The sequence below is a fragment of the Phyllostomus hastatus genome, unplaced genomic scaffold (assembly GCF_019186645.2).
Source record: "Phyllostomus hastatus isolate PE091 unplaced genomic scaffold, TTU_PhHast_1.1 phas_scaffold_501, whole genome shotgun sequence".
NCBI classification, from domain to species: domain Eukaryota; kingdom Metazoa; phylum Chordata; class Mammalia; order Chiroptera; family Phyllostomidae; genus Phyllostomus; species Phyllostomus hastatus.
In genome coordinates this window covers 40,324,453-40,340,806 of record NW_025334033.1, presented here as the reverse complement: position 1 = coordinate 40,340,806, position 16,354 = coordinate 40,324,453, and the positions used below count along the sequence as shown (strand labels likewise).

At 36.7% G+C, this 16,354-nt stretch overlaps 1 protein-coding gene across 1 annotated transcript in view; it reads left to right on the top strand.

The window, feature by feature from the left end:
* The window catches only part of CUNH14orf39 (chromosome unknown C14orf39 homolog), an 83,252-nt gene that overhangs the window by 47,986 nt on the left and 18,912 nt on the right, over positions 1-16,354 (top strand). The gene's annotated exons all lie outside the window — the stretch shown is intronic.

Sequence of the window (16,354 nt, the reverse complement as noted above, 5' to 3'; positions counted from 1 at the left end):
TAGTCTTTTCATCCTTTCACCTTACCTGTAGATCACAGTCCAATTAATCTTCCTCATGCATAGTGTTGTCCACCCCACTTCCCTAGTTAAATACATTTAGCAGCTCCCCAAGGTATATCAAATTATGCTCCTTCTTTTCTAACCTAGCTCCAAAATACCATTTAAGCCTTTCTCTTATAAGAGTAATCTGTGCTTTTTCCAGACTGAAGAACTCAGTGCAAACCAAATATGTCTGCACTTTCTTCTTCCTGATATCCTCCTCAACTTCATCTCTTTCTAACCATTTTTTCAAGACCAAGTTCTCTTCCATAAAAGCTTTTGTTTTCCCCTTCAACCTTCTATTCCAAAAAGATCTCTCCTTCATTTTTCTGAACATTTCTTTTTAAAATACTTTTATATATTCTACCACCTGTCATTATTTATCAAGGTCTGTCTGGAAAAAGTCTGGCCATTGTTAATATAATGAGGATGGTTTGCATGACATCGATGTGACCTGCAGCCAAGGAGAGTGGACTGAAGTGTGCATGCCTAACAATGACGACTTCATTGCACCAGTCAGTGAGGACGGTAGATGCCATAGAGTGAGCATGTGTACTGTGTGGCCATCACATTCAAACTGAGCAATTAGAGCAATGATTCTGCATCAGATTTTGCATTAAGCATGAACATTCCTCCCTGGAAACTATTCTGATGATTCAGAAGGCTTTTGGGAATGATGCAAGGAGTGCAGCATAAGTAAAAGTATAGCACAAATGCTGCAAAGGTGGTCAAGAATCTGTTGAAAGTGATCCACGTTTTGAAAGGCCTACAAGAAGCAGAACATCTGAGAACATTGAACGTGTATGGGCTGCAATCAACAAAGATCAGTGACCGACGGTGTGAGAACTAGTAGCTGATCTGCGGATTCCAAAAACTGTGTCTGAGATTTTGATGCAGGATCTTGGCATGAAAGGTGTTGTGGCAAAATGCATTCCACAGCTTCTGCCGCCACAGCAGGAGGAACATCATGCTGCAGTTGCTAATGACTTGATTCAAACTGGCAACAATGATGCTAGGAGAACTGTGTGAGGTCCCAAGGTGCATACATACTTTGAAGGGGACTGAGGTGTCATTGTCCTACATACAGTGTTTCTTGTATCTCCTTCAAGAAATGCCTCTATCCCTGGCTGGTGTAGCTCAGTGGATTGAGTGCAGGCCTGCAAACCAAAAGGTTGCTGGTTCAATTCCCAGTCAGGGCACATTCCTGGGTCGTGGGCCAGATCCCCAGTAGGGGATGTGTGAGACACAGCCACACATTGGTGTTTCTCTCCCTCTCTCCTTCCCTTCCCCTCTCTATTAAAAAAAAAAACTAAAAATAAATAAAATTTAAGAAAATCTAAAGAAAAAAAAGAAATGCCTCTATTTGTCGTTATATGGCTGGATACTTTCTGGACAGGCCTTATATATAAAATCTCTTCTAACCACAGGTTATTTGAAGTCATGTGTACTGAAGTCAATGGAAAAATAAAGTGAGAAAGGGAGAAGGGAAGTACTCAAGTATCTGTAATCAGTCCATCCATTCACCCGCCCTACTGTTGGTTGGCTCAGATTTATTTAGGGTGAAATAGCAGATGTTTAAACTATATGAAATTTGTAAGTGGCATAAAGTAAATTGTTTTGCTTAATGTACTCATTGAATTGGTTCTCTATGGAAAAATGTAGGTGTTTTAAAAGCCTTGTTTCAAGTATTTAGATGACTATAGATTTTAAATTAACAATTAAAATTATAAGATGTTGAAAGTATACTATAGTCATAAATAATAAAATGAATGAAAAATAGTAGCTTTCCTTAACAATTCTGGGAGTCATGAATCAAATAATTTGTTATGTAAAATTGATTTTAAAAATTCCTTTTAAAACTCTAGCACCCTTTTCACTGTTCTGTCAAGTTCCTAGAACAATGTCATGAACAGTAATTGTAGCTACTCATAAATAATAGTTGAATAAGTTTGACTTATGCAGTGTCTCTCAGATCCACCATTTCCTCATTCCCTTTGCTATGACTTTAGGTAAGGCCAAGCTTTCAATATCTCTTTTCTGTTATTCTCTCTTCCAGACATTCTCCTGTCCTAGGTTTTTTGCACATTCTCTTCTGAATAACCCTTATATAAAGAAGTACAAATCTCTGCTTGAAAATATTAAATGGCTTTCTGTTATCTACCAAACAAGGTCTAGATTGTATACTTGGACAATTCATCAGTTTTTCCAAACTCAGCTTCATTAATTCTCTTTCAATAACTATTATTTCTCACTACTCCTGACAAGCTGAATTGATTTCTGTCACCCTTATATTTCCAGTGTACACCAGTTTCTGTGCCTTTGTGCTGTGCTCTCTACTTGAGGTCTTTACTCTTCCTTCTACCTTATATACTAGTTCTTTATATACTTGAGTTCAAGTTACCTTAAAGTAGGATTTAACTTTGAATCTGTATAAGCTTCCATAGTACAAAGGACAGTACTTTGCACAAAAAGGAATAGAGTCAAATATCTGCATGACAGATAAATGATTCAGTGTTACCATATTTATTGTATGCAATATACTGTAATATAGTAGGTTATACAAATTATGTAACATGAGTAGCATGATATTATATATATTTTTTCTTCAGGAAACTTATTTGGGAAACCAGAAGAAGATGCCTTTACATTTTCTTTTCCATCGGATTCTTCAACTCATACTTTTGGAGCTGGAAAAGATGATTTTAGTTTTCCATTTTCATTTGAACAGGATCAAAACCCAACACCTTCTGTAAAAGGGTTTTCATCTTCCTCACAAAGTACAACTCAATTTACTTTTTTTTGAACTAATTAATAATTTCTTGAATTATTTGACTGCTCTGTAATCCTCTAGAGCATAAATTTACATTATTAAAATATGAAGACTACCTTTTTGTTGATTAAGCAATAATAGTTATTTAGTTATATAATTTGATTATATTACTTAAATATTGAAGGAAAGTACATCTACGTCATTTAATTTTGTGGGGTTTTTTGTGCTATTAGCTATTATCATCATTATTTTGGTTTTGATTTTGCAAGCCATCTTCAGCAGCACTTTTATTAATCCTAGTAGAATTGGATGCTTTTTCCATTAATCTTTATTGTAAATATTAAGTCTGCTTCTCCATAGAACTTAAGTTTCATTATGCTAGTGCTTTAGGTGCTTTGATAAGAACAAGGACTCCTTCAGGCCATCAGAAGAACTTTCGGCAGTAACTGTACAGAATTAATGTTGAGGTGTACTTAGATCTTTAGCTACTTAAAAAGCTTTTAAAATTACTGTTCACTTATGCTTTACTATCGCAATATAAAGTCTGATACCTTAACAATAATCTCAAAGAATTTATGTTACTGATAGTGCAAAATATGTGTTTTCTTCTAATACAACAAGGGATAAAATTCTAATTTTTATCAGTTTTTCCAATTTCTTTAGTAGAAGAAAATGAAATGTGTAACCACCAATTTCTGAAAATTGGATTGTTTTCTTGATGGTGACACTGTTAATGTATTTTTTTTCCTAAAGCCTTTTTGAAGAACATTTAAAATTTTGTTTTCTGTGTTCAACAAAAATATATTTTTTATGCAGCATTTACTTGTTTATCAGTTATGTGGCTTAAATGAAGATATTTAAAATTTTATAAAATTATATAAACATTGCTCAATATCTTTGTATTTTGTGTTTTTTAAATTAGTTGTATTGAGTTATTAAGTAATAAAGAATCTGACTCCATATTTTGGATTTTAAGGGCCTCAATCTATTTTCTTCCCCTTCTGCCCTACATCTGGTCAAGCTGATAAGAAAGCCCACGTGTTCCCTCCTTTGGCACCAAGTTAAAACCATTTGTGGAAACTCCCTTCCCAGCCCCACCCCTAATGATATAAAAATCCAAAGCCAATCTCCTTTCTTTGCTCTCTCAAGCCATTTTCAGACCAGATTGGAAGGCCTGGCCTTCTCTCCCCAGAAGAGCATTTTCATGCAGTTAATGTACCTTACTGGAGTGTGTCTGGTGTTATGCCTCAATGTCCCAAGCAAATTTTGAGTGAGAATCTATCTTCTTTCTTCAGGGTGTTTACAACATACCAAATGGTATTAAATTAAGATTTCTGAAAGACTATTTTTAGGAATATATAACTAATGATAGAATTTAAGAGAACTTTGGACTTTTTTTTAAATCTTCAACAATGGTTGAAAGATGAAAATTTCAGTTAAGCTGGAGTTTTTATATCAAGTGTTTACTGTATTGACCCTACAATTGAATTAATTGGTAGTTTTGATAAACTGAAAACACTGACTATATGAGAGAACGAAGAAAAACCCTGGCTGGTGTGGCTGAGTGGATTGAGTGTTGGCCTGAGAGCTAAAGGGTCACTGGTTCAGTTCCCAGTCAGACAGGGCACATGCCTGGGTTGCAAGCCAAGTCCCCAGTTGGGGGTGCACAAGGGGCAACCACACATTGATGTTTCTTTTCCTCTCTATCTCCCTCTCTTCCCCTCTGTCTAAAAACAAAATCTTTTTTAAAAAGAAAGAAGAAAAATGTAATTGGTTTATTTATTAGTTATAAAGAGGTTCAAAACTGGTTTTAACCTTGAGAAAACTAGTTAGTTATCCTGTGGTTTATTCTTACTTTAAATAAATGCCTACCACACCAGTATAGTTAGATTTATCATGTATCAATAAAAGAGGTAAAATATGCATTTTAAAAATACCTACAGTGTGCATGATATTTTGAAGGCATATAGAAGAGCTGAAAACAGTCTTTTTTGTTGAATTTATTGGGGTGACATTGTTTTGAAAACCAGGTTTCAAGCATACAAATCAATAAAACATCCTGTGCCCATTGCCCCAAACAGTCTCTTTTGTAAAAGACATAGCCTTATACTCAAGGAACTTAAAATTTAATTGAGAAGACAAACTTACTAAACAACCCTGACCAGAGTGGCTCAGTTCATTGAGCATTGTCCCACAAAGTGAAAGATTGCCAGTTCAATTCCCTGTCAGAGCACATGCCTGGGTTGCAGGCCCCATCCCTGACTTGGGCATGTGTGAGAGAGAGGCAACCAATCTGTTTCTTTCACACATCAATGTTTCTCTTCTCTCTTTCTCCCTCCCTTACCCTCTCTCTAAAAGTAAAATCTTGGAAAAAAACTTTACGAAGCAAAAATATTAAAATAAAGTAGTTTATAATCAAATGTGAGAGTTTATAACTTGGCTTGTGGTAGAGAAGAGATTGAGTGCTTTAAGAATCAGAAAAAGAGAGGTCATCATGGAATGGAAAGCCAGGAAGGATTCATTGGGGAGATAGGACTTGAATTGGGACTTTAAAGGTATGTAGATTGTAAAATCCTTCAGTGTAAGGTTGATGCCCTTTTAGCTTTGCATTTTTTTACTGCCTAACTTTAGGGGAAAGTATTCAGTAGGATTTCATTAAATGCTTGTTGAATTAATAGAACTGACTGGATTGGTAAATGAGATAGGAAGGGCCTTCTAGGTAAGGGGAATAATATGAGCAAAAGAAAAATGCAACCACAAATTTAGTATGTGTGGAGGAAATACAGAACTGTGGAGACAGTAAAAAGATTCATGGTTAGGACAGTTTAGGGGGAGGGAACAAGGATTAGGCAGAGCACAGAGGATTTTAAAGTAGTGAAAATACTTTGTGATACTATAATGATGGATACATGTCATTATTAATTTGTCTAAACCCATATAATGTACAACATGAAGAGTGAACCCTAATGTAAAACTATAGACTTGGGGGTGATAATGTGCCAGTGTAGATTTATTGATTGTAACGGATGTACCACTCTGGTGGTGAATGTTGAGAATGGGGAAGGTAATGTGTGTGTGGAGGTAGGGAGTATATGGGAAAACTCTGATCATTCTGCTCAGTTTTGCTGTGATACTAAACTTCTCTAAAAAATAAAATCTATTTTAAAAAATCAATAGGATGATTTAGAGACTCTTCCCCCTTCTCACACAAAGCCTTAATTAAGCTTTGCTGGTTGCAGGGTTGTAAATCCTTTTTGGGTAATAGAAAATATGAATATTAATTTTTACTTAGTGTTACTGAGTAGGTATTAGAATCTGAGGGGCCTAAACTGGCAGCTGACTAGAGTTTAATAACTGACTAGAGAGAGAGTGCGCATTAGTAATTTTGAAGTGGTATTATTACTATTTTAAAAATAACATTTTTCTGATCTTTTCAAAGAATGAATGAACATACAGTATGTAAACCTGGGTGGCATGTTGATGCTTTCCCTTTGAATTTCAATTGTTGCTATATAATTTGCCTTAAAGGCTGAATGGCTCGTTTAGAAACATTCCCATTGCCTTGCTTTTATATTTTGCTTTTGATTTCTCCAAAGTTGACACAAGTCACATGTAATCAAATCCATATCCCTGCTGGATAGGCCTGTCCTAATAATTTCTGACTCACACCCAGGTTGTTTGCAGCTCAGCAGTTCTGTTTATAGATACATCACTTTGTATTCCGATGTTAACATCTTGCTAAGAATGTCTCTTAAAACATGATTTCTGTAATAATGTGCTTTTTTGTTTAGATATGAGTATGATACTCTTTTTAGAACTTTGTTACCTTACTTTTTAGAATCTGTTTTTTTCCAAATAATCAGCTCACCTCTTTATCTTTTGGCTGTGTTTTAGGAAGTGTTTTTTGATAAGTATCTGTAGCTCCAGACTGATGACTCACACAGAGCAGAGGAATGATGAACAGAGTATTAAATACAGTGGGACCTGGAGTCCTGTCCAGGTCTAAACACTGAGAAAGTCATGTTTAAGTCTGATTCTTGGCCAACTGTTTATCTATTTGCCTCAGTTTATTTTCAAAGTGGGGTTGATGATCATACCTATCAAATAGGATTGTTTGACCTAGTACTTACCTCATGGTAAGTGCTTGATGAATTGTGGTCTCATTTGGTTTAGAGATAGAGATTTTCATACAAAACATGATAAGATATGTGATGTTCAGTTTCTTTTAAACATTTACTGATAAATACTAAGCACATCCAATGATAGAGATAAAAGATATTTTAAAATAACTTTATAGTCTGTCCAGTGACAAAGTGGGTATTCAAATAGATAGGTATTTTATATTAATTTAGTTGTACTATGGTCCAAATGGATCTGAAAAATAACTACTTGCAAAAGTTATGTGTCTCGTTCTAGCCAAGGAAGTGAAAATTCTGTCTTCCAACATACCATAAAACAGTAACACTGAAATATTTACTCCCTAATCTTATTTTTATTCTTTTGCCTTTTATAACTAATTGATACCTTCTGATGATAGAAAAAAATTGAATTGTGCATTGAGTTTATGAATAACTAATATTCTACGTCTGTTGAATTAGCATGTCTTTTTAAATATATTTTATTGATTATGGTATTACAATTGTACCATTTTTTCTCCCTTTTATTCCCCTCCGTCCTATACCCTCTCCCACCAGCATTCCCCCACCCTAGTTCATGTACATGGATCATACATATAAGTTATTTAGCTTTTCCATTTCCCATACTATTCCTAACCTCCCTGTGTCTATTTTGCACCTACCATTTATGCTTCCTATTCCCTGTACCTTTTCCCCCATTCTCCCCCAACCCTCTCTCTCCCTGCTGATAACCTTCTCCCTGCTGATAACCCCCTCCCTGCTGATAACCCTCCATGTGATCTCTATTTCTATGAGTCTGTTCTTGTTCTAGTTGTTGCTTAGTTCACTTTTGTTTTGTTTTTTTTGGGTTTCAGTTGTTGATAGTTGTGAGTTTGTTGCCTTTTTAATGTTCCTAGTTTTTATTTTCTTTTTCTTAAATAAGTCCCTTTAACATTTTCTGTAATAATGGTTTGGTGGTGATAAACTCCTTCAGCTTTACCTCGTCTGAGAATCACTTTATCTGCCCTTCAATTCCAAATGATAGCTTTGCTGGATAGAGTAATCTTGTGTGTAGATCCTTGCCCTTCATGATTTCAAATACTTCTTTCCAGCCCCTTCTTGCCTGCAAGGTTTCTTTTGAGAAATCAGCTGCTAGTCTTATGGGTACTCCTTTTTAAGTAACTATTTCCTTTTCTCTTGCTGCTTTTAAGATTCTCTCCTTATCTTTCATCTTGGCTAATGTAATTATGATGAGCATTAGTATGTGCTTCCTTGGGTCCAACTTCTTTGGAACTCTCTGAGCTTCCTGGACTTCCTGCAAATCTATTTCCTTTGCCAGATTAGGGAAGTTCTCCATCATTATTTTTTCAAATAAGTTTTCAATTTCTTGCTCTTCCTCTTCTCCTCTGGCACCCCTGTGATTCAGATGTTGGAATATTTAAAGTTGTCCTGGAGGTTCCTAAGCCTTTCCTTATTTTTTTGAATTCTTGTTTCTTTATTTTGTTCCAGTTGAATGTTTATTTCTTCCTTCTTATCTAAATTGTTGATCTGAGTCCTGGTTTCCTTCCCTTCACTGTTGGTTCCCTGTACATTTTGCTTTATTTAACTTTGCATAGCCTTCACTTCTTCCTTTATTTTGCAACCATAGGCAGCCATTTCTGTGAGCATCCTGATTACCAGTGTTTTGAACTTTGCATTTGATAGATTGGCTATCTCTTCATCACTTAGTTCTATTTTTTTTTTCTGGAGCTTTCACCTGTTCTTTTATTTGGACCATATTCTTTTGTCTTGGTGTGCCTGTTATGTAATAAGGGGCGGAGCCTCAGGTATTCACCAGGGTGAGGCAGCCCACACCTGCTGTGTTCTGGCTTGTATGTGGGGGAAGGGTCCGAGAGGGAACAATGCCACTTGCTCAGCTCTCAGTTGACTTTCAGTCACTTCCTCCACTACTCACAAGCAAATTTGGCCCTTCTGGTGCTATTTCCAGGTGGGTGGGTTTGTGTACATTCTAGAACCTGGGTGGGTCTCTCCAATGAACTATCCTGTGAAGCTGGAACTTTCTCCTGCTGCCTCAACTCCTACAGGTTTTTTTCAGTCAGAGGTTTTGAGGCTTTATTTCCCCATCTTGGAACCCTGGGTTGCATGGTTTGTCTTGCTCCCCAGTTGTTCCTCCTGGTTTATCTGCACGCAAATGTGGGACTGCCTGGTCCACCAGCCGCTGCCTCACCTGGTCTTCCAGTCACTGCCTTGACCTGCTATCCTCTTCACCCCAGCTGCCTGCCTCTACCCTTCCTACCAGTCTAGATGAATGTTTCTTCTTTAACTCCTTGGTTGTCAGACTTCCAGACAGTTCAATTTTCTGGCAGTTCTGGTTGTTTTTGTTTTTAAATTTGTTGTTGTCCTTCTTTTGGTTGTGCAAGGAGGCACAGTATATCTACCTACACCTCCATCTTGGCCAGAAGTCATTTAGCATATCTTTAAGTTTCATCCACATTGTAGCATATGACAGGTTTTCCTTCCTTTTTCAGGCAGAATAATATTCCATTTGTATGTATATACCATATTTTGTTTATCTACTCATCTATTGATGAACATTTGGGTTGCTTCCACCACTTGCTTCTTGTGAATAGTGCTGCTGCCTATGCACATGGGTATGCAAATACATCTTTGAAACCTTACTTTTAATTCCTTTGGATATATACCCAGAAGTATGATTTCTGGATGATATGGTCACTCAATTCCTAATTTTTTGAAGAAATTCCACAGTGTTTTTCATAGTTTTGCACCAGTTTATATTCCCACCAATAGTGTACAAGGGTTTCAATTTCTTCACATCCTCACTAACACTTGTTAAATATTTTCTGTTTGGTTTGTGTTTTTATAGTAACCATCTGGCAGAGTATCATTCACTGGTTACTATTCCAGGGGAGGACCCTAAACACCTTGCCCTCTGCACCTTGGTATCAGAGTCACTAAAGAAAACATAACCCAGTCATGTACTGGATGAAACAACACTTGACTGAAATAAAGAATAGATATAGCAAGACCAGTAGGTCTCTTTTGGCAACCCACACAGGTCAGTTTGCCTACTCGTACCCCTGTCATGATGCAGTGGAAGGGGCATGACTCCTCTTATGTGGAGTCTGAAGTTCTGCAAGCTGGGGACATGCCTGAGAGTCACTGACACACACACACAAAATGAAAGATCACTAATTGAGTATGAAATAGGGAAAGCTATTCTCACACAAAGTGATAAGCCTGCACAGGTTGTGTAGACTCCATCTCATGGTTAGAAATCATTCTGGGCAGAGGCTCATTCTCATGTGACTGAATGGGGGCTGAAAAACTGCATGTACATGTCTGCCTTTCTCAACAGTAACCATCCTGATGGGTGTGAGGTTATATCTCACTGTAGTTTTGATTTGCCTTTTTCTGATAATTGGGAATGTTGAGTATCTCTTCACATACTTGTTGGCCGTTTGTATATAATATTGGGGAAAATGTCAAAGTCTTTTGCCATTTTAAAATTGGGTTATTTTATATTTTGTTGTTTAGTTATAGGAGTTTTTAAAAATATATTTTGGATATTAACTCCCTATCAGATATGTATTCTTGCCCTGGCTGGTGTCGCTCAGTGGATTGAGTGCCAGCCTGCAAACTGAAAGGTTGCCAGTTTAATTCCCAGTCAGGGAACATCCCTGGGTTGTAGATCCCCAGATCGGGGTGTGCAAGAGGCAACTGATGGATGTTTCTCTCACAAATCAATGTTTCTCTCCTTCTCTTTCTCCTCCCTTCCCCACTTGCTAAAAAATAAATAAAATCTTCTAAACATTAAAATACTAATAAAAACTAAAAAAATATTTTCTCCTATTCCATTGGTTTCCATTTACTCTGCTGATTATGTCTTCTGATATAAAAAATATTGTTTGATATAGTCCTACTTGTCTAATTTTGCTTTCATTGTCTGTGTTTTGGTGTCACATCCAAGAAGTAAGTTGTCATTAAATTTTTCCTCTAGGTTTTAATAGTTTTGAGTCTTACATTTAAGTCTTTAATTCTTTTTGAGTTAATTTTTGTATATGATCTTTTGCAGTGGATATTCAGTATTCCCAGCACCATTTCTTGAAGAGACTGTCCTTTCCTCTCTCAGTGGTCTTGGCACTCTTGTCAAAGATCATTTGACCATATATGTAACAGTTTATTTCTGGGCTCTCTATTCCATTCCATTGCTCTATTTGTATATCTTTATGCCAGTACCACACTCTTGAATACTCTAGCTTTGTAATATATTTGAAATAAGAAAGCGTGAGTTCTCTAATATTGCTCTTCTTTTATCAAAATTATTTTGTCCAGTCAGGATCTGTTGTTGATTTCATATGAATTTTAAGATGAAATTTTCTATTCTGCAGAAATTGCCAATGGTATTTTGATGGGGATTAAGTTGAATCTGTAGATTGCTTTGAGTGGTATGGGTGTTTTTACAATGTTATCTTTCAACCATGAACACAAGATGTCTTTCCACTTATTTGTGTCTTTAGTTCCTTTCATCAATGACTTGGACTTTTCAATATACATGTCTTTCACCTCCTTGGCTAGATTTATTCCTAAGCATTTTATTCTTCTTGATGCCGTTGTAAGTGGAATTATTTTCCTTTTTGGATTATTCATTCTTAGTGTGTAGAAAACAACTGAGTTTTGTACATTAATTTTTCATCCTACAATTTTGCTAAATTAATGTATTAGTTCTGAACTTTTTCATAGAATCTATAAAGTTTCCTACATATCAATTTATGTCACCTACAAAGGTAACTTTTCTTCTTTTTCACTTTGGATGCCTTTCATTTTGCTTTTTTGCATAATTGCTCTGCCTAGAACTTCCAGTGCTATGTTGAATAGAGAGAGCAAGAGAAGGCATCCTTGCCTTCTTACTGATTTTAGAAGGAAAAACTTTTAGTTTTTCACCATTGAGTTTGATGTTAGTTGTGGGCTTTTTAAGTTGTGTAGCTTTTATTATGTTAAGGCAACTTCCTTCCACTCTTAGTTTGGTGAGGTATTTTCTGATGAGAGTATGTTGAATTTTGTCAAATGATTTTTCTGCATCAACTGAGATGATCATGTGGTTTTTGTCCTTCATTCTGTTAATGTGGTATATCACATTTATTGGTTTGCCTATAATGAACCATTTTTGCATTGCAGGAATACTGGTAAATCTCACTTGGAGATAACATGTAGTCCTTTTAATGTGCTGTTGAATTTGGATTACTGGTATTTTGTTGAGGATTTTTGCATCAATATTCTTTTAGTGAAAAGTTATCAGGATAATGCTGTTTTCATAAAAAGGGTTTGAAAGTATCCCTTCTTCAAGTTTTTGCAAGAGTTTTAGGAGGATTGCTGTTAATTCTTCTTTAAATGTTTGGTAGAATTCTCCAGAGAAGCCATCTGGTCCAGGACTTTTCTTTGTTGAGAGGTTTTTGATCACTGATTCAGTCTCCTTACTAGTTATTATTCTGTTCAGACTTTTTATTTCTTCATAATTCAGTTTTCAATGATTGTGTGTTTCTATGAATTTATATATTTTTTCTGGGTTATGCTTTTGTTGGCATGCAGCTTGTCATAGTATTATCTTGTAACCCCCTTTTTTATTATTGCTTTTTAAAAAGATTTTATTTATTTATTTTTAGAGAGGGAAGAGAGGGAGGGAGAGAGAGAGAGAGAAACATCAATGTGTGGTTGCTGGGGGTTATGGCCTGCAACCCAGGCATGTACCCTGGCTGGGAATCAAACCTGTGACACTTTGGTTCGCAGCCCACGCTCAATCCACTGGGCTGCGCCAGCCAGGGCTTCTTGTAACCCTTTTTATTATTTCTGTTGTATTGGTTGTAATAACCCCTCTTTCATTTCTGCTTTTAGTCATTTGAGTCTTCTTTTTTCTTTATTGATCTAACTAGCAGTTTATGTTCTTTAAAACAACCAATTCTTAGTATTATTGTTTTCTATTGTTTTTCTGTTTTCTATTTCATTGATATCTGCTCTAATGTTTATTATTTTCTTTTTCCACCTACTGCAAAATATTATTGTATATTAATTTTTCATTGATGGTCAGTAGGATAGGTAAGGAAGCAATATCTTGAAATAAATCAACTTCAGTGTGTTGTGTAGAATCAGGTACTCTTTGTTGGAGACTGGGGCTCACTGTCAGACTATCAGAAATGAAAGTTTCCTACCCGGCCCATGGTGGTAATAGGGAGGAAGGGTCTGGGCCCACTTTCCCCAACAATGTGATCTCATCTCTGTCATTACACATGCGCAGACTTGCAGGCAGCCACATTTCCTAGACATCTGTTAAAGAGAGTCAAAGGCAAAGAATTAACACCTGAATAAAGGATGCAAACCAGACCATCACATTAAAGAGTATAAATTGATAAAATGAAAATGTAGTAAATGACATCCTAATGGTCCTTATTCTGGTTTCCTAATTCTTTGTGCCAAGGTGCTTTTATGCACCATAGAGCCATCACAACCTCCAGCCAGCCCCAGTTAGTCTAATTACAGCCTAATGCTCTCCAAATCTGTCTGTCATAAAAGCCTGCATAACCTGCCTCTCGTTAATTCAGATGGGTCAGACTGAGCACTTTGACAAATCTGAACCACAGTGTATGTATAACCTTATAGGATACACAAAATATATGTTCTTAAGGAAAGTGTGCATTTAAGCTATCTTTGGTATGATAACCTGTCTTTGTACATAGATTGAGAGTTCATGAAACTAGAGGACTTTTAGGATTAATGAGGTCATATAATTACACTGCTGTGAAAACTCTAAGTAAAAGGTCTTACTTAATCTCCATATCTTAATATTTTTATTCACTTTGGGCATGCAGTTTTGTCTTAGTAAGACATTAGAAAAATTAGCCAGGTTATTGTTTAGTCATATTATCAATATATTAATAATAGCTAATAAGCATAATTGCTTTACATGGACTGACTTATTTCATCCTATAATAACCCTAATCAAAAGCCATTATTTTAGAGATGAGGAAACCAAAGCATAAGAGAGGTTATCTCAGATCACACAACAGGTAATTGGTAGACCTGGAATTTGAGCCCAGGCAGTCAGTCTGTCTTAAGGTCAGATCTCTTAACTCCTATACCAGACTTCCTAATGAGTGTAGAAATGCAAGTCAAGGCCTTCTGTATCATTAAGCGTTCTTAGAATGTGTCTTAGCTCACAGTATGTCCAGAAGGGTCAGAAAGCCAGGTGTGGGGCCATCTGTCCAGAAACAGTGTTGAATATCATGCCACAGACCTGGTTCCTTAAAACCACCTTAGCTTTCCCTCTGGTACAACATCATACTTGAACCACCACCGTCAGCTAAGCTCAATTCCGGTTGTCGCTGCTAGAATCTACTACAGCATCCAACTCTGGACATAGCCACCTCCTTACTGGAATAGATTCTGTCAAGTCTCTGCTTCTTTGCATCTGCAGGTCCTGTATGCAAGTCCAGCCTCTGTGGCTTATAACGACCACTGAGAAAGTGCCCTGCAAAGACGTCGGAGGCAATGCATTTGTTTCGGGTAAAACAATTATGCAAACCTTTGAGAAAGAAAGCAATTTTTAATTGTTGATATGTGTCACCACTGAGAAGAATTTAAAGTCACCAAGAACATTTGCATTAATTAGGCACAATCAAGCTGTAGAGATCATGGAAAACAGGAATGTTTCCTCAAGGATATACTTTCCATTCAAATTAGCAAAAAGTACCCCTGAAAATCCTCATGGGAAGTGAGTAATCACAGGCAGTATCTCCTGAGTCTATGTCTTTCTTTGCACTGTAGAATGTTTCACCTCATATGACTCTAATGAAGAAAAAACTAGTTTGTTGTTGGAGTGTAAAGACTAAATAATGATAAATTGGTTGCCTGAAGTGCAGTTAAAAAAGAAACAAATGGATGTGTGGCATTAACAGAGTTAATTAGAGATGCAGATTAAAAGGCAAGATTAAGTAGTGGAAGAAAAGCAGAGAGTCACCTTCGGCCCAGACCCGCCAAGCAGGCGCGGTCAGTCACCTAGCAACAAGTTTCCTATCCCCGCTGTGCTCTTTAATTCAGCAAATCTGCTCAGGATGGCGGGCTGTGCTCCTGACAAAACGCATTATGTAGGAGCCTGAGGGATACAAAAATCCACTGAATACAGCACTCTGCTCCCTATTGACCACTGATCCTTTCTCTCAATCCACAAAAGAGGCTCACATAATGCCCTGAAAGGAGAAGAGTCTCCACAGAGAAAACATTTGCTTGTAATTGAGATTGACTACATAATGAAAATGATGTTCTTTTTAAAATTCTGCTTGTTGAGGCCACACTTTTTGTCTCCTGGCACTCAAAACACATCCCTGCTGGGAAAAGGGGCAAACATTGTAAAAACTCAAAACTGTGATTTTTTTCCTTTGCATTGAAAACACCCATTCTATAACAAAATGGCTAGGTCTCTCTCCTTAGAACTTAAACAAGTGATAAGAAGGTAAACAGGAAAACTTCTATTCAGACTTGCTGTCACAAACGCTTGCTTTGCTGAAGGCGTACAGGCCATGCATGCTCATTCATTTGCACAATGACTAGAGAACTTTGATTTCTTGATTGTACCCCTCAGTGAAGAGAGCATAAATTGCTCTCTGGTCGAAACACAGTCACCATTTCAAATATGTGGGTTAAAACACCCATTGAGATTTTAGCCTGGCTTGGAGGAAGGGGCAGAGACAAGGAGAAGGCAGAATAGCTCAACTTCTTAATCTAGAGGACACCATTACAGTGACCTGTGTAGGCCTTAAACTGATTTCCTATAAAAAGATTACAATGGGATCTTTGTGAAGGCTAATCCAACAGAGTCACAGTTGTCCTAAAACCAGGTCATTACTTCATTATTCTGAAATAAAACTGAAATTATTTTTAAATAGATTAGCAAACATTAATATACACATTTGGGTTTCTATATTTTAAGGATTTTACAAAAAATAAGGGACTTGCTACATAGTAACAAAATGTTCTTACTCAAATGATTCGATAAACATTTACAAGGCATCTATCTATCTGTGCTGGGCGCTGTTCTAAAGGCTGGGGATTCAGAGATTAAAAAAAAAAGAAAGAAAGAGACCTAGCCCTCAAGAGAAACTGAGGAGTATCACACAGTTAAAGCAGGGTGTGAAGGGTATTGTGATAGAATTTGGTACAGGGTGATAAGAGAACAGCTAGAGTGATATATGGCCCCAAATGTAGCAGTAGTGATTTTGCACATGAAAGATTTTTCTGGGGAAGATGACGCCAGAGCTAACCCCTTAAGGATGTGTGGTTAGAGGCTGTCCACATTCTTGGCAGAGAAAACACTGTGTGAAGATTCTGAGAGAAAGAACATGGTGCTTTGGGTGACTGACAG